We start from the raw sequence: 24,148 nt of genomic DNA on the forward strand, positions 1-24,148 counted from the left end.
GGCTCGAGGATTGGGGGAATCACATCCCCCGCCAGAGCCGGGGCAGGTGGGGACGCCTCGGGATCCACGGAGGGCGTAGCTGTCAACATGGCCTGATTAGCCGGGGCTGTAGCTCGGGAAGGTTCCGGAGACACGGGGGTGTCATGTGTCGCACGCGGACTGGGAGGGACACGCGTCGGGGACGACGAGCGCGTGACCAGCTCCAAAATTTGAACTGGGGCAGTTGAAGAAGGCCCACGCTCGATCATTGCTTGGTCAAAAGGTGCAGCGGGCCATGTTAGGCGGAGAGCAAGCGGGACCCGCGCGGCAGGCGGGGTGGCGTCAGGGTGCGGGCCCAGCACGCCCTACTAACCCCAATACAGGAGCCCGCGGCGGCGAGAGCCTACGCCACCACCGGAGCCAGAGCATCGCCGGCGTCGAGGAACAAAACCACCAGAGCGCCGGGGAGGATGCTCGTGTCATCGCGGCCACGGGTCGGGGACCGGAGGGGAGTCACGGTTAGAGTTGCTGCCACCATCAGGATTGCGCCGCGGCGGCAGCGGGGGCGGCGGGAAGCAGCAGTCTTCTGTCTCCTCGACGTGGACGGAGACAGGGTAGCGGATGAGAGGCCTGGCGAACCGAGAGACGCGGTCGGGGTCGGCGCGGTGGTCTACACCGTCGCGCGCCGGCAGGAGAAGCTCGGAGGAGCGCGGAATGCAGTCAGGGTTAGCCGTCCAGGCAGACAGGCGAAACACCGACAGGTCCTGCCCGGAGCTCGTCTCCGGGGGCAGATTCTCGATGAGACAGAAGGGAGTGAGCAGAAACTCAGCGGAAGAGCGCGACAAGCATGATCCGGAATGCCGCAAATCGAGATGTGCACGCGAAAGCGCGCGGTCACCGGCTCGCCGCCCGCTAGGTGACACCATGGGCTGAACAGAAGGCGGAAACACGGGGCGCGGAGACTGTCGGCCGCGGCACGGGCACGATCATCACTGGAGCGGAGCCGGATGAGAAAGTCGCCGGGGAAATGGTGGTGGACAGAGAAGTCACCACGGCGAAAGCCAAAGGACGCGCAGAGGGCCTCTGTGACCTCGTCGACGGAGACACCGCCGCGGTTGCCCGCAATGGTGGCCACGAGGGCAGACTGCAGGGCGAACTCTGCCTCATCCATTTCCTTGTTCCAAGGAAGGTAGCACACCGCAGACGTCGGGCGCAAAGAGGGGTGCCCGGACATGGGGGGCGCCGAGCGATAAGGCGGGCTTGATCGAGTCGTGGGGAGGGACACCGAGGGCAGAGAGGGAGCGCACGCCGAGGGGACAGGAGACAGAGCGGCGCCGCCCGCGGCCACGTGGGGGGGGAGCTGCAGGCCGAGGCCGCGGGAGAGGGCGAAGTAGAGCGGGCAACGAGGGGCGCGGGGGCTCTTGGTCCGGCGACGCTCGCCGCCGACGACCCTGGGGAGCAAGGACGACGGCGCTTGGGCGGAGGAGAGCCAGACGACGGAGGGCGCGGAGTAGTGCAGAGTCGGGCGATGTGGCCGTAGTGACGACAACAGCGACAGCGCACATCACGGCGGCACTCCAACCGCCGATGGTCCAGGCTGGGGCTGAGGCATCGCGGGCACTTCGGAGCACACGGAGGGGCCGGAGGCCTGCGCGGGGCGGCGCGGTCACGGCGCGGCAAACGCGGGCGGGGGCGGCGGTCGCGGCCGCGAACCTCCGTCCAGCCGGCCTTGACGTGCGAGGCCACGGGCTCATCCACCGAAGAGACGCGGTGGATCTCGGAGCGGGGCCAGGCACGGGCAGCGGGGGAGGGGGAGGGGCTCGGCGAAGGGGAAGCCAGCACCCGGGCGTAGGAGGCAGGGGAGGCAGGGGATCCGGCCGGGCTGGAATCGCGCCAGCGCAGCGCACGGGGACGCCCAGATCCGGCAGGGGGAGGGGGTGGCCATGGCAGGCAGGGGGGCTACCGAAGCGAAAGGGTGGGCGCCAGGGCCGGAGTGGCCGCCGGCGAGGCGGGGCTGTGGACGCCGGGGCCGGAGTGGCCGCTGGTGGGCTTGAGTGGGCTGGGAGCGAAGCAGCTAGGGAAGCGGCTCACCAATCACACAAAACTAGCACCAATCAGAAAATGTCACTCTCAAACGTCCAGCGTCAACAGGGGAGTGACTACAATAGAAAACACAGTTGTGGTACAAAAATAGAAAAACTCGTCCCAAACCGTCGGATCCAACATGGATGGCCCATATTCTAGTGCGGGATCTGTGCGCTCATCTTTACAAAATAGTCCCTCATTTTCAGTTGTTTTGCTCCCGATCTCCTCTTACTTTTTACCGGTCATCTTCTTCCAAATCGAGCCGCGGCAGCTGAGGTCCAACAAATCCCCAACCGGCTTGCCAATGGAGACGGCGGTGTAGATCCTGTACCTAGATGGGCGACCTTGGCTACTCGAGGAAGCTTTCCATCTCTGCCCCTAGATGTACCTAGCTGGGCGGCCTTGGCTACTGGAGGAATCTTGGTCGTCTAGTCGCCGGCGGTCGGGCTGCCCGGGTGGACCTCTCTTGTGCTGCGCTGCGACGCTGGCCGAGCTAATCTCCAGGTACCGTTCCCCAAACGCTAAGAACAACCTCGATCTACGATTTGTCTTACCCCATTGCAATCGACAAGATCTGGAAGTACTGTTTTCGGCGGCTGATATTGCTCTAGTGCTACAGATTTGCAGGCATCATCAACAGTGAATCTTTCATGAAAACTTATATACTAGAGAAAAAGAAAGTCAAGTTTATTCCAAAAAATATATTTTTAACCTTTTTAACTATTTCCCTCCGACATCAGGTGTACATGCGACCAGGTATCGAAGGACATTTCCCTACTCGCCTTTTTTTTAGGAAGATTTCCCTACTCGCCTAGGTCTTGCCTATTGCGAGATCAAAGAACGCCTCGCCTCAACGCCCTCTGTAAATGGACTAGGCCTGGAACAAAGCACGTGCGTTGCCACACACCAGGTAGTTACGCGTTTTCTTTTTCTTTTTTCTTTTTGATTAATACTTTTGTTCCTTTACTTTCTATTTTTCTACCCATACTTATATTCGGAAAATATTACAAATATGTATAATAAAAAAATATTTAAAATACATTTTCACAGTGTTCAGCGTGCACTACAAAATGTTCACGAAATATAAAAATTTGTTTGCATAACTTTTAAAGCTATTCACAGCCTTAAAAAATGCCCGTATCATTTAAAATGTTCGCATGTTTAAAAAATATGTTCATGAAATTTTGTTTAAAATGTACATACAAATATGAAAATTTTTCACATAATTTGTAAAAAAAATGTTTGTACTTTTGAAAAACTCATTCTTGGCATTTTTAAAATGTTTATGTGTTTATAATTGTGTTTCAATACATTAAAAAAATGTTCATGAAATGTTAAAGTTTATGTGCACAATTTTATAAAAAAATCATTACATATAAAAAATGTCTGCATCATTTGAAGAAACTATTGTAACACATAGCAAAATGTTACATGTGTTTAAAAATGTTCATCGTGTATTAATAAAATGTTCTATGTGCATTTTGCAAATCTTCAACATCTATTTAAAAAATGCTCGGTTCGTATCTGAAATATGTTCAGCATATATACCTAAATTGTTAAACGTGTATTTTATAAAAGTCACCACATATTTAAACAATAATAGACAAAAATAATCAAAAGAAAACTAATGAAAAAGAAAAAAGAAAGAAAAAGAAAAAATTGACATAACCTTTCTAATACCATAGGGAGGTTTCTGAAACCGCTCATGGAAGGTTCCCAAATCTGTTCAACCGGGTTTGTAGAAGGTTCACAAAACCCAGCCGAGGAGCATTGTTGGGCCGGCATACTATGCGAGACACTGTAGGCGAGCTTGCTATCGCCTTGCAGTAACCGATACCTAGCATTTGCGCTAGTAACAACGTTATGTGCATATGGGAGAACCGCATAACAGATAAGCCTAGAAAGGCCTAACCCTAACATTGAAGAGCCAAATAAAGTTCTGAGAATAATGTTTAGGCCCAAATCCAAACACTGGAAAAGTCGGGGACGACGGTGATGGCTCGGGAATATATGTGCTCGAGGCTCCGATGGTCCTAGGCGACGGTGGTGTGGTCCACGGCGTGCATCTCGTCACGAAGGAGGTGATGATGGCGTCAGTCGTTGGGGTCAATGGAGTCGTCATGGCAGCTCATCGAAGTTTTGGGCCATGGAGGATCTCGTGGGGTGTGATGTGCTACTCAGACTCAAGCACTCCTGGGTGTAGGTGTGCTACTCAGACTCAAGCACTCCCGGGAAGACCAAATGGCCGGTGCAATGCACGCATGCATGGTGAACAGGGTGACAAGATGACAGCGTCAAGTTCACGCTCACCTCGCTAGAGTCTTCGATGTGGCGGCGGCGAGGTTCGGTTGACGGTGGAGTCGCACTCAGATGGGGCTCTGGTCACGTGGGCTATGTCCAGGCGATGCGCAAATAGACGACACATGCAATGGCGATGGTGGAGTGACCTAGTGTGGACGGTTTTCGTCAAAATCGAGCGACACGACAATGGCAGAGGCAGTGATGTTGGCTCAGTTTGGCGGTAGCCTAGCGACAGGACGAGTTGTGGACAAGGCAAAGTGCAAGTGTTTTAGCACGTGCGCACCGCTTAGAGCATCTTCAGCCGTTGGTCCTCTAGGAGGGGCTAAAAATCACTCCCTGGAGGCGCACCGGCGCTAAACCACGCACTGGGGGCGTGATACCCTCCAGTCGCGGCGTCCACGTTTTTTGAAAAAGTCAAATACGGCGCAAACACGGCTCAAATTTAATGCAAATATCGGCGAGTTCGTTCAAATTTAAACATATTTTATAAAAAAAACTAGCACGGGCTGCCCCCGCCGTCTTCATCGCCGCTCCTCGTCGTCTACCTCGCCGCTCGCCGCCCGCCGCCCGCCTTTGCAGTTCTACATGCCGAGGAGGCGGTAGAACCGCGTGTAGTCGCCGCCGCCGTCGTCGTCGTCTCCGCCGCCGCCGTCCCTGCTGCATCCCTTCCCCGGTTGGCGCGACAGGTTGGACGGTCCGAGGGCGTCGTCGTCATCGTTGCTGTCGAGGACCACGATGTCGTGCTCGTCCTCGCGCCCACGCTTGCGGGCGGCGATCTCCTCTAGGGCCCAGCGCTGCCGGACCATCTCGTTGCGGAGGTAGTCGTCCCGCGCCCACCGCAGGGCGTCCTCGTCAGAGAAGCCGCGCTGGGCTATCTCCTCGTACTCCGCGGGGAGGTGGAGCTCCGGCTTGGGCTCGACAAGTACGAAGCGGCCGGTGGGGGGGAGAGCGGAGTCGCCGATGCGGACGCCGGAGCTGCGGGTGCGCGCGCTGACAGGCGTGTCCTGGGGCTCCGGCTTGACGGGGCGGAGGCAGGGAGAGCCCGACGAGCGGCCGGACGAGGAGGAGGACGCCCCGGGCCGCTCCATGCGCCTCGGCGTCCAGGAGCTTCCACGGCGGCGTGAGAAGGACGGGGGAGCGGGGTACTCGAGGTGCGGCGTGTTGCCGCCCTCGATGTACTCGAGGACGGCCTCCAACGTGCGGCCGGGCACGCCCCCCTACCGGCGCCGACCCTCGGAGTTGAGCCTGCCGGGGGCACGACGCCGTTGGTGGCCTCGAGCTGCTCGGCGTGACAGCGGCGGAAGTAGGGCTCCCAGAGCGGGCTGTCGGGGACGTACCGTGGCCCCTCCCTCGCCACCCGTGGCAGGGACGCGCAGATACGTGCGATCTCCGCACGCCGCGCCGCCCCGGTGGGTGGTGGTGGCACCGGCACGTGATAACCCACAAGTATAGGGGATCGCAACAGTTTTCGATACGTAAGAGTGTCGAACCCAACGAGGAGCTAAAGGTAGAACAAATATTCCCTCAAGTTCTATCGACCACCGATACAACTCTACGCATGCTTGACGTTCGCTTTACCTAAAACAAGTATGAAACTAGAAGTACTTTGTAGGTGTTTTCGGAAAGGCTTACAAGAAAGTAAAGAGTACGTAAATAAAAAGTATGGGCTGTTTAGATAAAGAAACAATAAAGTAAATATAGCGAGTGTGGAAAAGTGGTGGTAGGAGTTGCGAAATTGCCCCTTAAGCAATTGACTACTTTACTAGACCGATAGCAGGTATTATGTGGGAGAGGCCACTGCTAGCATGTCATCCCTTACTTGGAATTCTATGCACTTATGATTGGAACTATTAGCAAGCATCTGTAACTACTAATGTTTATTAAGGTAAAACCCAACCATAGCATTAAGATATATTGATCCCCCTTCAATCCCGTATGCATCAATTTCTATGCTAGGTTGAAGCTTCTGTCACTCTTGCCCTCCAATACATAGTCATATCAACATACAACTAACCCTAAGGTGTGATCCACGCGCGTGCTCATATGATGGGCACCAAAGGACAGCAACATAACCACAAGCAAATTAAATCAATCATAGCAATTCATCAACCACCGATCGGACAACGAAAATCTACTCAGACATCATAGGATGGCAACACATCATTGGATAATAATATGAAGCATAAAGCACCATGTTCAAGTAGAGGGTACAGCGGGTTGCGGGAGAGTGGACCGCTGTAGATAGAGGGGGGAAGGTGATGGATATGTTGGTGAAGATCGCGGTGATGATGATGATGATGGCCACGGCGGCGTTCCGGTGCCACTGGAGGAGAGGGGGACAGGGCCCCCCTTCTTCCTCTTCTTCCTTGACCTCCTCCCTAGATGGGAGAAGGGTTTCCCCTCTGGTCCTTGGCCTCCATGGTATGGGAGGGGCGAAAGCCCCTCCGAGATTGGATCTATCTCTCTGTTTCTCTCTGGTTGTGTGTTCTCCCCTGGCTCTGTTTCACCGTTTCGTATATATATGAAGATCCGTAACTCCGATTGGCCTGAAACCTTCGCCGTGATTTTTTCTCTCCAAAAATTAGCTTTCTTGCGGCAAAAGAAGAGCGTCAACCGCCTTACGGGTGGCTCACGAGGGTAGGGGCGCGCCCAGGGGGGTCAGGCGCGCCCCCCTGCCTCGTGACCACCTCGGGCACCGTCTCGCGTGGATTTTTCTTCCGGAATTTTCCAAATATTTCAAAAATAAGCTCCGTCCGTTTTTATCCCGTTTGGACTCCATTTGATATGGATATTCTGCGAAACCAAAAACATGCAACAGACAGGAACTGGCACTGGGCACTGGATCAATATGTTGGTACCAAAAATAATATAAAAAGTTGCCAAAAAGTTGAATAATATTGGCATGAAACAATCAAAAATTATAGATACGACGGAGATGTATCAACATCCCCAAGCTTAATTCCTGCTCGTCCTCGAGTAGGTAAATGATAAAAAAGATAATTTTTTATGTGGAATGCTACCTAGCATAATCTTGATCATGTAATCTAATCATGGCATGAATATTAAGATACGAGTGATTCAAAGCAATAATATATCTTTTGACATAAAAACAATAATAATTCAAGCCCATTAATAAAGCAATCATGTCTTTTCAAAATAACATGGCCAAAGAAAGTTATCCCTACAAAATCATAGTCTGGCTATGCTCCATATTCACCACACAAAATGTTCACATCATGCACAACCCCGATGACAAGCCAAGCAATTATTTCATACTTTTGATGTTCTCAAACCTTTTCAACTTTCACGCAATACATGAGCGTGAGCCATGGACATAGCACTATATGTGGAATAGAATATGATGGTGGAGGAGACAAAAAGGAGAAGATAGTCTCACATCAACTAGGCGTATCAACGGGCCATGGAGATGCCCATTAGTAGATATCAATGTGGGTGAGTAGGGATTGCCATGCAACGGATGCACTAGAGCTATAAGTATATGAAAGTTCAAACTGAAACTAAGTGGGTGTGCATCCAACTTGCCTGCTCATGAAGACCTCGGGCATTTGAGGAAGCCCATCATCGGAATATACAAGCCAAGTTCTATAATGAAAATTCCCACTAGTATATGAAAGTGTTAACTCAAGAGACTCTCTATATGAAGAACATGGTGCTACTTTGAAGCACAAGTGTGATAAAAGGATAGTAACATTGCCCCTTCTCTCTTTTTCTCACATTTTTTATATATTTTTTGTGGGCTTCTTTGGCCTCCTTTTTTTATTTAGGCTTGTTTGGCCTCTTGTTTTTTTTATTTGGGCTTCTTTGGCCTCTTTTATTTTTTTGTAAAGTCCGGAGTCTCATCCCGACTTATGGGGGAATCATAGTCTCCATCATCCTTTCCTCACTGGGGCAATGCTCTAATAATGATGATCATCACACTTTTATTTACTTACAACTCGATATTACAACTCGATATCTAGAACAAAAATATGACTATATATGAATGCCTCCGGCGGTGTACCGGGATGTGCAATGATCTAGCATAGCAATGGCATCAAAAAATGGACAAGCCATGAAAACATCATGCTAGCTATCTTACGATCATGCAAAGCAATATGACAATGAATGCTCAAGTCATGTATATGATGATGATGGAAGTTGCATGGCAATATATCTCGGAATGGCTATGGAAATGCCATAATAGGTAGGTATGGTGGCTGTTTTGAGGAAGGTATATGGTGGGTTTATGGTACCGGCGAAAGTTGCGCGGTACTAGAGAGGCTAGCAACGGTGTAAGGGTGAGAGTGCGTATAATCCATGGACTCAACATTAGTCATAAAGAACTCACATACTTATTGCAAAAATCTATTAGTTATCGAAACAAAGAAATACGTGCATGCTCCTAGGGGGATAGATTGGTAGGAAAAGACCATCGCTCGTCCCCGACCGCCACTCATAAGGAAGACAATCAATAAACACCTCATGCTCCGACTTCATTACATAACGGTTCACCATACGTGCATGCTACGGGAATCACAAACCTCAACACAAGTATTTCTACTAATCCACAACTACCCACTAGCATGACTCTAATATCACCATCTCTATATCACAAAACTATTGCAAGGAATCAAATATATCATATTCAGTGATCTACAAGTTTTATGTAGGATTTTATGACTAACCATGTGAATGACCAATTCCTGTCATCTCTTTAAATAGATATAAGTGAAGAAAAAGAGTTTAATTCTTTCTACAAAAGATATGCCCACGCTCTAACAAATATAAGTGAAGCAAAAGAGCATTCTACAAATGGCGGTTTTCTAAGTGAAGAGAAACAGGCAATCCAAACTTCAAATGATATAAGTGAAGCACATGAAGCATTCTATAAAGCCATACTCAAAAGATATACGTGAAGTGCAATGAGCATTCTATAAATCAACCAAGGACTATCTCATACCAGCATGGTGCATAAAAAGAAAAATAAAAACCTAAATGCAAAAGACGCTCCAAGAGTTGCACATATCTCATGAACGAAACGAATCCGAAAACATACCGATATTTGTTGAAGAAAGAGAGGATGCCTCCCCAGCATCCCCAAGCTTAGATGCTTGAGTCTCCTTGAATATTTACTTGGGGTGCCTCGGGCATCCCCAAGCTTGAGCTCTTGCCTCTCTTCCTTCTTCTCACATCGAGACCTTCTCGATCATCGAACACTTCATCCACACAAAACTTCAACAGAAAACTCGGTAAGATCCGTTAGTATAATAAAGCAAATCACTACTCTAAGTACTGTTGCAAACCAATTCATATTTGTTTTTGCATTGTGTATACTGTAATATAACTTTTCCATGGCTTAATCCACTGATATAAATCGATAGTTTTATCAAAACAAGCAAACTATGCATCTAAAACAGAACAGTCTGTAATAATCTGAACATTAACCATACTTCTGATACTTGACAAATTCTACCAAAATTAGGAAAAATAAACAATTTGTATAGGAAGACAGTGCAAAAAGAATCAGAGCCATTTGACATTCCAGCAAAAAATGTAAAATCGCGCACTACAGCCAAAGTTTCTGTCCTGCACCGTACAGACCATCAAGCAAATGTAAACATCCTAAAGGAAAACCTTGGCACATTACTTTTATAATACAATAGAATTGTACAAGGGGATAATTATTTTTGTTGAAAAGTTTCTGTAATTAAGATTCACAAAGTTCCCATGGGCATGAACAAAGTTCAAGGACGTCCCCCACTTTCACAATGCTCGTCTCTCTCACTTTCACTTTTCTTTTAGAAAAAGTTTTGGGTTCCTCTCTTTATTTTTGTTGTTTTTAAACTATATGAAAGCACTCAACAGAAATAAATGACTCTCTAAAACTTTCAGGTTGTCTCTCTGGCAGCGCTTTCTTTAAAGCCATTAAGCTAGGCATATAGTGCTCAAGTAATGAATCCACCCAGATCCCAAGGTATATCAAAGCCAATTTTAATTAACAATGATTTGTAATTTAGTAGTGAGCACAAAGCAACATATATCAAGCAATTACGAAGTCTAACTCTCTTCCTATGCATCGGCATGTCATTAAAGAACAATTCATGCACACCTAGTAAAGGCCCATGCATAGTATAAACAGTTTCTTGCAATTTTATCATGTTGGAAACATAGAGAGGTGGAGATATAGTTCCTCTCTCATAATAATTGCAAGTAGGAGCAGCAAGTACATGCATATTATATTTATCGAAATCATCATGTGCAACAGTAAAAGGCAACCCATCAATATAATCCTTAATAAGTGCAAACTTCTCCGATATAGTATAATCGGGAGAATTCAAAAAGATAATAGGACTATCATGCGTGGGTGCAAGCAACAATTTCATGTTTAACATAAGGAACTATAGCAAGTTCATCTCCATAAGCATAATTCATATTGGCATCTTGGCCATAAGCATAGCAAGTATCATCAAAAAGGGATATTTCAAAAGAACTATAGGGATCATAACAGTCATCATAGCAATCATCTTTCGGTAAGCACGAAGGGGAATTAAACAATGTATGAGTTGAAGAGTTACTCTCATTAGAAGGTGGGCACGGGTGATCAATCCGCTCTTCCTCCTTCTGTTCTTCGCTCTCCTCCTCATCTTTTTCATCCAATGAGCTCACAGTGTCATCAACTTCTTCTTCCATAGATTCCTGCAAAATATTAGTCTTTTCTTGGAGAGCGGATACTTTCTTAATAAGTGCATTAATTTCATAATTGTATTCATAATTCTCATAGCAATATTTGAGGATAGCTAAATTTTTAGATCTATAACAAGCATCATCAATATCATCAAACTCTTTAAACATAGATTCAATTTCATAAGCACCCATAAAAGCAACAAATTCTTCTATTTGTTCCACATCATAGTAATCATATATACCTCTAGCATAAGAAGCCAAGGTTTCATTATCATTAAATTTGCATGAAAAGGGGAGGTGTGGAGAATTCATCCTAGAGCAACAAGTATAATCATATTCCGAGCATAGTTGTCTAGCATACCACTTCAATATATAAATTTGATCCCATAATAGTTTCCCTTTTTGTGTCAAGCGATAATCCCTAAAGTATTCACGTTGATCCAACGTTACTCCCATTACATAATTGAATGGGGTTTTCTCGGGATTATTAAAGTAGTACATAATATCTTTCATATAACCAGCATCGAGGGTTTTAGGAGGTTCCCCATCTCCATGAGTAGCAAGTACACCTAATTTTTTTGGTATTTCGTGTTCCATATCCATAACTAAAGATAAAGAACAACTAAGAACAGCAAATAAAAATAACTTAGTGATAAAGCAAACAAGCACACACGATAATATTCACCCCACGCTATTGCTCCCTGGCAACGGCGCCAGAAATAGGTCTTGATAACCCACAAGTATAGGGGATCGCAACAGTTTTCGATAAGTAAGAGTGTCGAACCCAACGAGGAGCTAAAGGTAGAACAAATATTCCCTCAAGTTCTATCGACCACCGATACAACTCTACGCACGCTTGACGTTCGCTTTACCTAGAACAAGTATGAAACTAGAAGTACTTTGTAGGTGTTTTCGGAAAGGCTTACAAGAAAGTAAAGAGCACGAAAATAAAACTAGGGGCTGTTAAGGTAAAGAAGCAACTAAAGTAAATATAGAGAGTGTGGAAAAGTGGTGGTAGGAGTTGCGAAATTGCCCCTTAAGCAATTGACTACTTTACTAGACCGATAGCAAGTATTATGTGGGAGAGGCCACTGCTAGCATGTCATCCCTTACTTGGAATTCTATGCACTTATGATTAGAACTATTAGCAAGCATCCGCAACTACTAATGCTCATTAAGGTAAAACCCAACCATAGCATTAAGATATATTGGTCCCCCTTCGATCCCGTATGCATCAATTTCTATGCTAGGTTGAAGCTTCTGTCACTCTTACCCTCCAATACATAGTCCTATCAACATACAACTAACCCTAAGGTGTGATCCACGCGCGCGCTCATATGATGGGCACCAAAGGACAACAACATAACCACAAGCAAATTAAATCAATCATAGCAATTCATCAACCACCGATAGGACAACGAAAATCTACTCAGACATCATAGGATGGCAACACATCATTGGATAATAATATGAAGCATAAAGCACCATGTTCAAGTAGAGGGTACAGCGGGTTGCGGGAGAGTGGACCGCTGTAGATAGAGGGGGGAAGGTGATGGAGATGTTGGTGAATATGGCGGATGTGTTGGTGAAGATCGCGGTGATGATGATGATGGCCACGACGGCGTTCCGGCGCCACCGGAGGAGAGGGGGAGAGGGACCCCTTCTTCCTCTTCTTCCTTGACCTCCTCCCTAGATGGGAGAAGGGTTTCCCCTCTGGTCCTTGGCCTCCATGGCATGGGAGGGGCGAGAGCCCCTCCGAGATTGGATCTATCTCTCTGTTTCTCTCTGGTTCTGCGTTCTCCCCTGGCTCTGTTTCACTGTTTCGTATATATATAGAGATCCGTAACTCCGATTGGCCTGAAACCTTCGCCATGATTTTTTTTCCGAAAATTAGTTTTCTTGCGGCAAAAGAAGAGCGTCAACCGCCTTACGGATGGCTCATGAGGGTAGGGGCACGCCCAGGGGGGTCAGGCGCGCCCCTGCCTCGTGACCACCTCGGGCACCGTCTCGCGTGGATTTTTCTTCCAGAATTTTCCAAATATTCCAAAAATAAGCTCCGTCCGTTTTTATCCCGTTTGGACTCCGTTTGATATGGATATTCTACAAAACCAAAAACATGCAACAGATAGAAACTGACAATGGGCACTGGATCAATATGTTAGTACCAAAAATAATATAAAAAGTTGCCAAAAAGTATATGAAAGTTGAATAATATTGGCATGGAACAATCAAAAATTATAGATACGACGGAGACGTATCAGCACGCCGCCGGCGCTGATCCTCCAAGCCCCGGGCACCCGCATGTCTGGCGGGACAGGGTACTCGGCCTCGAAAAGGAGGCGAGCCTCGTCCTCGTGAAGATGGCGGCGCCCGAAGCCATTCGCCGCCGCGCCGTCACCTGGAAAGCTCGGCCATTCTTCTGAACTGGAGACGGCGAGAGGAGGAAGGAGGGAGAAATGGGCGCGTCGACGGTGGAGTATCTGTGCGTGCCTCCGGCGCGCTGGTGGTCGACTTATATAGGCGGAGGCGCCGCGTGGTAGGCTTGGCCGGCGCGTTACGCGTGGCTTGATGGCATGGCGGCCGAGGGGAAGTGCGTCGCCCAGCCTTCTCTGCGCCGCCCGTGAGGCATCAATGGAGGCTGATCGGTGCGCGCAGCGCGCAACTTTGGCATTGATTCGCCGCGGGAAACGAGCCGATGAGGACGACGAAGCGGCGAGAAGAGAGTTGAGTCGCTGACGCGGTTGGCCCGCGGCTCTTCGCGCCAAAAACGATTCGCCCGACGCCCCCGAGCGACCCCCAGCGCGCCGGGTTCGGGTTGGGACCACCGGCGCCAATTTTGCCCCGAGCCGGCGAAAACTGGGTTCGTGGGGGCACGACTGGGCCGATTTTTTGGCGCCGGCGGCCGAAAAATCGCCTGGGGGGCCTTCTTGGGGGCGCGGCTGGAGATGCTTTTAGCTTTAGCAGGTTGGGCTGGGCTGCTTCGGCTTACTGTGCGCGTGTTAGTTTAGATGGGCTCGGCCATAGATTATATTTTCTGTTTTCGTTAATTTTCTTCCTTTTTTATATTTTGTTTTGTTTTTCGCTTTTTAAATTTGAATTTGGTTCAACATCAAACTTTTTCCAATCCTTCTAGGAAAAAATATACAGAGGCTCATCCTAATATTTAGGACTAGTGTCTTGCCAAAATATTAAAGAAATTTATAGCCTTATTTTGAATATTATAATTATTCCCTTTTGATTTTTGAATTGATTCAAAGATCAAATTCACTCCGATCATCATGGGAAATTTACAAAGGCTCAAAATATTTTTTGGGTCCTAAGAAAACTATTTTCTGTTCAATTTAAATAAATGGATTGTTACCCTAATTTTGGGACATTAATTTATTCCCCAAATATTTTTAGGGCTCAAATTAATTTTTAATTTCACTTTAGGGTTTCAGATAATATTTGGGAGACAATCATTTCCAACCCAAAATATCTATCACACACAATTTTATAGCTTCATCTTGACATTTAGAGTAATACCTAAATGACAATTTAGGGTTCTAATTAAATCCCAATTTTATTCCGAGCCACAGTTACGCTTAGTTCTCTCAACTCCTAGTCAAATTTAGCTAAGATCAAGCAATCACCAACACATTTTAATTTTTTCTTTGAACTTAATTTTATTTTCCACATTTCAAACTTGGGATTGTTTTTGGTTTTTGGGATGTGACAAGTGTGCCATGGAGTCGACATCAAACCAAGAGCCACAAAGAAGGCTAAAACACGAGTTCCGATAAGTGATAATATAATAATAAAGGAAAATTTGACTGCATCTCTTTTCGAAGGAAATATAAGGGCCAAAGATACGGGTAAACTCATGCTACCTTGTTCCTTTGGAAGTACATCTCATTATGGTCTCTATGATATCGGTTCTTCTATTAGTGTTACTTGATGACCTATTGTGACATTGACACAGTGACCAACTGCAGCCACAAAGCAAAGCAACGCTGATGCCAGATCTGCTCCAACTACAACGTTAACTTATTCGACGGCATGCCGAACAAACACCATACCGTGGAATACCTTATGAAGTTCTTGGGGAACTATCCGAAAGCATGATGTTAGCCTATGCAAGTGGTTTGGTTCGGCTAAATTGGTTTTGCTTGCCTTGGGGAAGCAACAGAGTTAAACACATCAGAGAAGCAAAGCTGGTCACAAAGCCCGAATTTTCTACTTAAGGTGTGCAGGTACCACAAATTTGGATACCCTAACCCTGAATTATATGATGAGTGCCAAATATATTCTTCTAGGCTTACTAATTTTTCATTCTATTTTCTTGTGCATAAAATCATATTGAGTTCTATTTCTATATATCAGATGGAGTTTTGTTTACGACACACACTTTTATTTAATACACCGTTGATCCAAAAATTATGCTATGTTAAGGCGGTGCATCGGCGTCACTTTAGCTCCAGCTCCGCCCTTGATCCTTAGAGACAATTATGGTGCACTTCTTGTAGGTGCATGCCATTTTTCCCGCTGGTGTCGATCTTGAGCTCGCGGAGGTACTAGCATGTGGTTGTGCTGTCCAGTTGGCCATGAAGATGAACGCTCGGAAGCTCCTCCTAGAGACTGGTTCCCTATCATGCTAGTCATAGTGGGAGTAACTTAGGTAGTAACATAGCGCATTTCGGATTTTTTTTTTGCATAGATGGCATGTAGTTAATAAGAAGTGTTAACATAATATGTTACTGTAATATAGCGCTTTCAAAGACAAAATGAGTCTACAAATCATTAAATGAAGCCACATATAACACTACTAATATGTTACTTTACACTATGAAGATAGTAACTTAGACTAATGTCATATGCATGACACTAGTATAAGTTACTCCCCACTATGACCAGCCTCAACGACGAACAAGATCAGGTGGTGCTTGAAATAAAGAACCTGCTCCTAGGTTTCAAGGAGGTCGAGATCAGATGGGTGCAATGATCAGCTAATAATGTTGCACATATCCTATCCAGAAAAGGTTGCATGAATAAGCTATGTAAATCTGGGTTCAAGGTGCCACTTGAAAGTGTCATTTTGGTGGTAGTCTCGGAGTTTGCCGCCATTTAATAAAACGCAACAATTCTAACTAAAAATAGTATCCGGTTCTAGTTTTTTCTCTGCACAATACTATGAGATAGCTAAGTTTTTTTAAACATAATACAGATGTAAACACTCATACATACACAAATACACTCATGCTTATGAACGCACGCACACGCTATCTTTATGAGCACCTCCGAGAGACTGAGCCGGTATATCATCTTTAGATTGATGAAGTCATCCCAGACACCTTCGTAGTCGACATGAATGTCTCATTACATTGAAGGCACATCGTCAGAAGACATACAAAAAATCCAAGAAAATGCGAGCATCGATGTCAAGTGTGGGACTTGAACTCTGATGGAACAAGAATATCACTGTCTTCCTAACCATCCAACCATGGGTTAATTCACACGAGACAGCTAAGTAATCTATCCAACTTCACGTCATTCATCTCAATCCCATATTTTCATGTTTGGAATTAGACTGAAAGATATCCTCCCGAAAGAAATAATTCAACTTTTTCTTGAGCAGTGAAAAAAAGAGACACAAGTTTTTTTAAGGGGCAAGAAAATAAGAGATACATTTTTTTGTTGAGGGGAAAAAAGAAACACTGGTTCTCTTAGATAGAAAAAGAGACACACGTTTTTTAGGGGTAAGGCCTAACTTTATTAATCAAAGTCCACAAACAGTGGGATACAATTTGTGTCATGTGGTTAGCCAAACCAGACATGACGACTCGGAGCTAAAGAAAGCGAAAATCTAGCTAAACTATGTGCTTCAACATTGACCGCACGACCTTTAAAATTAAAGATACAATTAAACGTCGCTGCTCTGGTTTTTATCTCGGTAAGTATTGCTCCAGCTTTTCCTTGACTTCCTTGGTTGATCTCTCCTACCACTTGTTTTGAATCGGATGCTATGATAAGATTGTATAGAAGAAGGACTTGTGCTAACGAAAGAGCTTCTCGACATGCCATTTCCTCGGGCATCATTGGGTCACAAACTCCTGGTACTATCAGGGAAGAGCTCCCTAGATAGTTTCAGTCACTATCTCTACAAACAGCCGACGCCAATCCACCCCTGCATGGCCTAACAGCCGCGTCAACATGAATTTTAGCATGGCCCGGGGGTGGAGCCTTCGGCGTTGAGATTCCACAAGTGCAGGGGTACATGCTCATATCTCACGAGGCGGGTGTCCCGGACGTCGCCTTGAAGGCCGTATCCATGGCCGCGGACAGCGCGTCGGCCTCGCCGGACGAGCCGCGGTACGTGCCCATGACGGCGTTCAGGTGGCCCTGAGCGGTCGCCACGGCCGCCTCGGTGCCCCGGGCCACGGCCTCGTGCTCCACCTCGGCCGCCGCCCTCGAACAGCGCGAGGACACCGGCGAGCCGCGCCAGGTCGAAGCCCCGGCCATCGAGAGCCATATGGGCGACGGCGAGTTATTTATCCGAAACCATTACACTTGAAGCTAGGGTAACAATTTAGTAGTACCACTTTTCAGACAGGACACAAAAAACCATCAATTTTGCGCCTAATGACTAACGAGGAGCATTGATTTCCTGATAAGCACACGAAAACAGTGAAACTGACAAGTTGAGCCCACCTGTCAGGCTGATGTGGCATGCTCGTGTGGATAATTTGCTGAGTTGGACAAGGGTCCCACCTGTAAGTGACTCATCTGTTTCTCTTTAAAAAAAATCTTTTTCTCGTGGGCATTTCAACAAACAGATAAAGGGCGCTGACCTGCACGCCGCCGGCGCGGCTTGCTGCCGCCCACTCTTTCTCAAAGCGCACTCGACCGCCGGAGCTGCTCCCGCCTGGGAGCTCGCCACCGGAGTGCCGTACCACCACTGACCCTCCTTCCCCTCCTTGCTTGCCTTGCCCAAGCCCTCCTGTGCTCGATCCAGTCGCCGACTCGGCCGCCGCCCCAGCTCCTTGCGTGGACGGTGCCGAAGACCGCAGCCGCCGCGAGCTTTCGGTCATGCTCCAGGTTGCCCACGGCGTGCTCCTCCGTCCTGCTAACACACCATGTAGACGGGACGGTCCCCTCGCGCGCGCACTCCATCGACAACGGCAGCACCACGAGGAGCCTCGCCGGCAGGTGGGCGCACCTCCAACCTGCGGAGCTCGTTGCCAGCCTCGTGGACGTGGGCGCCATGAGCCGCCATCACCTCCTGCAAAAAGTTCCGTACTATAGCCCACTCCGGCGAGCCCCGCCATGGATGCCATGGCCTCCGGCCGCGACCTCCCTGCTAGTCGCCGCTGCAGGCTGGAGGGGCCGACGGCGCTGCTGGTGTTTCTTTGGAGAGGTCAAGCATAGGCGTCTTGCTAGGAGGCTCCCGCGGCCAAGGAGGCGCCGGAGTTGACATGCGGCGGCATGCCATGGCGGCTAGGCATTGGGGGAAGATGATAGGAGGAATAGGTAGAGGGCACATGGAGAATGCTAGGAGGAAAAGGAAGAGGGCACACGGAAGAAGCTCGTCGGAGTGACGGCGCTCGCCGGCCGGCGGGGCTCTGGCGGGTGCGGCTGCCGCTGGATACGTCCGGCTGTGTCGGGGTGGGTGGGGAAGAAAGTGACCTGGGGAGAGAGAGGGGGTGAATAAGAGAGGCCGACAGGTGGGGCCTTTGGCCACCTCAGCAAATTATCCATGTAGGCATGCCACATCGTCCGGACAGGTGGGCCCAACTGGTCAGATTCGCTGTCTTCACGACCAAATTCAAGCATCAGTGCTTCGTGTTACAGATTAGACGCAATTTTGATGGTTTTTTGTGACCTGACTTAAATATGGTATCAAGTTATTATCCTAGCTTAAGTGTAGTAGTTTTGGGTAAATAACTCGGCGACGGTGGAGAGCTACTCGAAGAGCGCGTCCATGTGGTACCGTTTCTTTCTCCGTCTTGTGCACCTTGGTCGTGCTGGAGTTATATGTACACGGGAAGTCGTCGACTGCGCTGCGCGTAGTATGTGTATCGTATATTTTCTGTTCTTGCGGGAGAGGAGATTCGACGTTCCATTTTGGATGGTTTGCGGCGCCTTTCGGTGAGCAAGCAGAAGCTTCACGACCTCATTGACTTTTCCTACGGTTTTTATTTTTATTATTTTAGCACAAATAAGGGCATCTCCAACTAGAACCCTAAAACTAACATCATATTTGTTCATGGACAGTGATACGGGAGTATGTCATTCAATCCCGTCCGCGTACATTTCAAATTGGATTAAACAAACCGGATAATTTTCGTCTAAACCGGCCATATTCATTACATTTTCGACATATTTCGTTAAACAAAAGCGATTGGACCCTAACATGCTCTAAGGGGCTGTTTTGGTTGGTGTCCGTAATGCTGCAAGCCTCGCATAAACTATCGCTGGAACATGCCTGATGCTTATTTGGTTCGTGTCCTGAGTGAGGAAATGCATGCTTCTAGTACTATAACTAGATCATCGATAGCGCGCGTTGCTGCACCCGTCTATTTTGGATTTTAATTGTTAGGGACATGAAGTAATTCATATACATTTGTTTGCAATGCTTTGGTGTATTGTGCTTCCTTGTAGGTTGTTCTTGTCTCCAATTCATTTTCTACACAATGATATACTCTCTCCGTTCCAAATTACTCGTCGTGGTTTTAGTTCATAGTTCAAATTTGAACTAAAACCACAACGAGTAATTTGAAACAGAGGGAGTATAACTGAGGAGAGGACACAGTCGATCTACAACTATAAGTAATTGTAGAGTGGAATCCCGTTGATCTGCAAGTCAAGTCTACCGGATATAAATTAGGATGGCTGATGGAAACATGTTCTGTGATTGATCGTCTACAGTTTTGGCTCCTAAAATAATTGTATAGCAAAGAGTCACAAAAATTTGTAATACAAAGTTTGAGAATGATAGATACATCATATATACATAAATCGGTTGCAGGTGAAGCCGTCATGAGAGCAATATACAATAGTTCTAAATAGATATCTTCACATCTAGGAACATGCAAAGTCGCAAAGCATGCAGACTGGAAAACCAGAAAAAAAAAAGCATTATGCAATGATTGATTAGTGTAACCACACTCACGGTCAGTCAAACCACCTCTCAAGTGTCCAGTATATGCAGCTCTTTCTGCAGGAAGATACTAACATGTAAAGCAACTTTCATATGATACAAGTTGTGAGGGAGAAAATAAATAATGATAATACTTGTAGGTTCCACTGAAAATGAAAAGGTACCAGATAAAAAATACCGAGAAGGGTATGACGATTAGAAATATGCAGATTATAAACAAACTAAGATATAGTGCTAGTGTTACCATATTTAAATTTGAGGTTTTTGGAATTTTAAGGGAGAAATGTGCAGGTACAATAGTATAAGAAACAAATCCACATCAATGATGTTAACATCATGTCTTAGGCTCACATTTCTTTGGTTCCTCTTACCTGGTGTTCTGCAGTGGTTCAGTTATGCAGAAAAGAGTGAATGGGGTCAGTGTGTGGTGAGCAGAAGAGCTTATCAAGTCAGTTCTGGCCTTAACCCCTACACTAAATAGGAAGAGGGGTACTTGAGTCGAATATTTAGTTGGCCTTAAACCCAGAAAGCTTGCTTCGGGATCAGATCATTCAACTAAAGTTGTCAGGCTGGCCAGGCTTTGTAAACAAAAAGCTATGTCCTTGTTCTTTCTGCTCAAGCTTGTAAAAAATAAAGAATCAGTTATAAACCTATCACCAACATACATTGTACACTTGGAACAACCAATTCAATCATACTGAAAATAATTCCAATAACCCCAAAGGAGAAGGTGTAGATAGAGTGCAAAAGGAAGAGACTTTTAGTTAACTGGAATGCCAGAAGCCGTTTAATTATGGTACAATCTGAAGTAACCAAAGAAGACTAAACTGGAGACTCCTTTCCTGGTCGATGTTGTGAAGACAGACCACTTTGGGAACTGCAGTGGCTCTCTGTAAACGAAGATAAGAAAAACCATCTCAGTTCTTCGTGGATGAAAGATGATAAAAATTTCTCTCCCTCTACACAGCATGTCACTGGATGGCTGGATATACAAAAAAGCACAAAGAAAGAACAAGATGAATTGAATTTCAGAAAGCACTACTTGTATATGAAACTTTTTTGATAGATTTCTTGGCAACAAAAGCAATCATATTTCAGTAATAAGCATCTAGATAGAGCTCCTAGGTGGTTCATTGCTAATCGTAGTTGGTTCACACTCCAGACACATGGCAGTTCCACTCAGATTACGAAGCAGTGGTGTGCAAGCAGATAAGCACCAACTATGCAGGCGCCAGTATTGGTAGTCTTTACGAGCAGGGTGTAAAATTTGTTATAGGGGTGTGTATTGTTGACAAGAATCGAGTGCTGCCTCTACTAAGGTTTCTCCCTAAATCACATTTGATTTACTAATAGGAGTTGAAGCCTCTTCGACCAATCTGGGCGGAATCTTGTATCTAAACAACTATCGAACAAAAGAAAACAAAAAGTCCTCAATGGATCTAGGCACAAACTTATGGTCAAAAGCAGCTGATTTAGTGACACGGGCTGAGAAATCTCCACAGGAGGAATGGTGGACGCAATCCTCAACAACCAATCTACGAACTTAAGATTTACGGTGGCATCATACCTCGATTGGAGAAAAGGAAAAGGACGTCCACGGTGTAGATTCTTTCTCCAGCTGCCTCCAATGGTGGTCATTTCGTGGTGCTCGCACTGCTGGCGCCTAAAGCCGAGTTGGCGCCGAGGCACAATAGGCGAAACCACAACCCCCATCTCCATGTCTTATGCAGTGAAACTGTAATGTACCCCTACAATCAGGCACACACTGGGAGCACCAAACATTCAATAATGCTTTCTTCTTTGCAAGAACTCTACAGACATTAGATATGTCATTTTATCATATAAGAACAAACTAAGAGTGTGTAGAACAACATTATGCTTGCGTGTAAGGATCTGCCGTCCTAAACAACCTGATGCATATATAGCAAAAATAATAGTGGTCAGTAGCATGTCATGATATTTACGAACAGATAAGAATGGAAAGTAAGTAATAATATGAACACATTGAATATGGAATAAAATATGACATTCCACTAAACTAACCTTCCAGCAGCGATTGGGATCCTCAGTTTCAGAATGTAGGAACAAAAATAACCCTAGAAACACCCTACATAAATTTGTTGAACCAATAAGGCAGAACCAGTCCCGAACACTTGGGCGACAATAACTGCAACAAATTAAAAGCGGAAATCAGCAACAGCAGGAGCCCGATCAGAGTACATATATTGAGTGTGAAGGGATTGTATTGGGGAAGTGAAATCTGCATCAAAATTGAAGATGAGGAACGATATAGTGGAGAAGCATAGCTGTGGATGCTACTGTGGTACTGCTGGAGGAAGAAGGGAGAAGAACCTGGGTGACCAGACAGAGCATATGTAGGTACCTGACCTCCACCATCCGTCGTGTGGCGCACCCCTACTCCATTAATAATGCATTAATGTTCTGTAGAAACGGCTGCTCCGCGCACTGCATCCTCATCAATCTCTTTCTATGTGTGCTTAGAAACTGAAGTGTAATTGTGTGTTTGAAATCTGAGTGGAGCAGTTTCCGAAAGATGAGGCACCATTACTCCTCTTCCTACCTCCCTCGTGGATCGCCCGACGGCTGGATCGACCGGCCCCCGATTCCCTCGCGCGTGGCTGGATCCATTCGCTGGCCGCCCGCCCGCCTCGCCTGTATCGAGCGCCCGCCGCATCCACTATGTATCAGCCTCCCCAAATTCGTTCCTCTCTCAAACGATTTGTTTTTTTTACGGATACGGAGACGGGAGCTCTGTCTCGGAGAGGGTCGTTTGCTGTGTTGGGCTGAGCACGAAAATGGGCCCAATTAACCACACGGGTCCAAAAAAGCTACCGGAGTAGCTGCCCCTCGGACAGATTAGCCCATCTAGCGGAAAACATCCCACTAAGGAAGATCAAATGGCCAGGAACGGCCAGCACATGAAAACGAACGGTCAAGATGTTGAATACGTGAGAGGGCTGGGATGGTGCCCAGTTTTACTGTCCTTTTTTTTTTGATAAACCAGTTTTACTGTCCTTAATTAGCCTGGCCTAGTCATAAAATATAGAAGAAAATGCAGCGGTTAGCCTAGGCACTATGCTTAGCCTGGCTCAGACGTCCTTTTTCCTGCGCCTGACTTGCTGCATGTGCTGCCTGGCACTGATCAAGATCCATCAATATTACTTAAACAATAGAAAATAAGGTGCCAGGTGAGGATGGGAACCAAACACATTTATACTGGACTTGCCTGACCATTTTTTCTCAGGCACGGTGCCCAGGCTTCCAACCAAACAGCCCCTAAATCCTTGCTAGCGTCCGCCCTCAACGCCTTTGTTATTTCATTCGGAGTCCATGTCTGACGGCTGTGAATCCCGCGGAGTGAAGGTGCGGTCACCGGCGAGAAAGAGTAGTACATGAGACACGGACTCGCCACATGGGACACAAGGCGTCGCCATCTCCCATGTCCTACTCATCCTCGCCGGAGTCTACATCCTGATTGTCGCCTGTGGAGGTGAGGTCGACGATGGATGTGGATGGGTCAGCCTCGTAGTCTTACCAGCGCTAATGACGCTTACATGCCAGCAAAGAAACTTCAAAAGATTCAAATAGATTCAATGAACAATCCGATCATAAACTTACAATTCATGATGTCCTAACAAACACACCATAGAATTACATCAGATTGATCTCAATCACACGAGAGAGAAGGGTACACATGGTATTGAAGATCCAAAAAGTGAGCGTGTGTCATCTAGCTACTACTATGGACCCGTAGGTCCTGAAGGAACTACTCACATGGTCATGGAGGTAGCAAGGTTGATGAAGAGGCCTCCCGCAATGGTTTTCCCTCCCGGAAGAACTCCATAACTGGACTTCAGATGGGATCTTTTCGGAACAGAGGCTTGCGACAGCGATAAAATTTTCTCCAGGCACGACAAATGGTTTCGATATTTATAGTGATTT

The 24,148-nt window shown here is 46.8% G+C and overlaps 1 long non-coding RNA gene and 1 pseudogene across 1 annotated transcript; both read right to left on the reverse strand.

The window, feature by feature from the left end:
* Positions 1–16,744: 16,744 nt before the first annotated feature.
* Positions 16,745–18,975, reverse strand: LOC125523153 (annotated as a pseudogene).
* A 1,010-nt stretch (positions 18,976–19,985) lies between these two features.
* On the reverse strand, positions 19,986–22,924 carry LOC125522876. The gene is made up of 4 exons (XR_007290005.1): positions 22,569–22,924; positions 22,229–22,352; positions 21,753–22,095; positions 19,986–21,075 (listed from the first exon to the last, which is right to left on the reverse strand). It is a non-coding gene; the product is annotated as an uncharacterized LOC125522876 (long non-coding RNA).
* Between the last annotated feature and the right edge of the window lie 1,224 nt (positions 22,925–24,148).

This window comes from Triticum urartu, chromosome 7, assembly GCF_003073215.2.
Source record: "Triticum urartu cultivar G1812 chromosome 7, Tu2.1, whole genome shotgun sequence".
Classification (NCBI taxonomy): domain Eukaryota; kingdom Viridiplantae; phylum Streptophyta; class Magnoliopsida; order Poales; family Poaceae; genus Triticum; species Triticum urartu.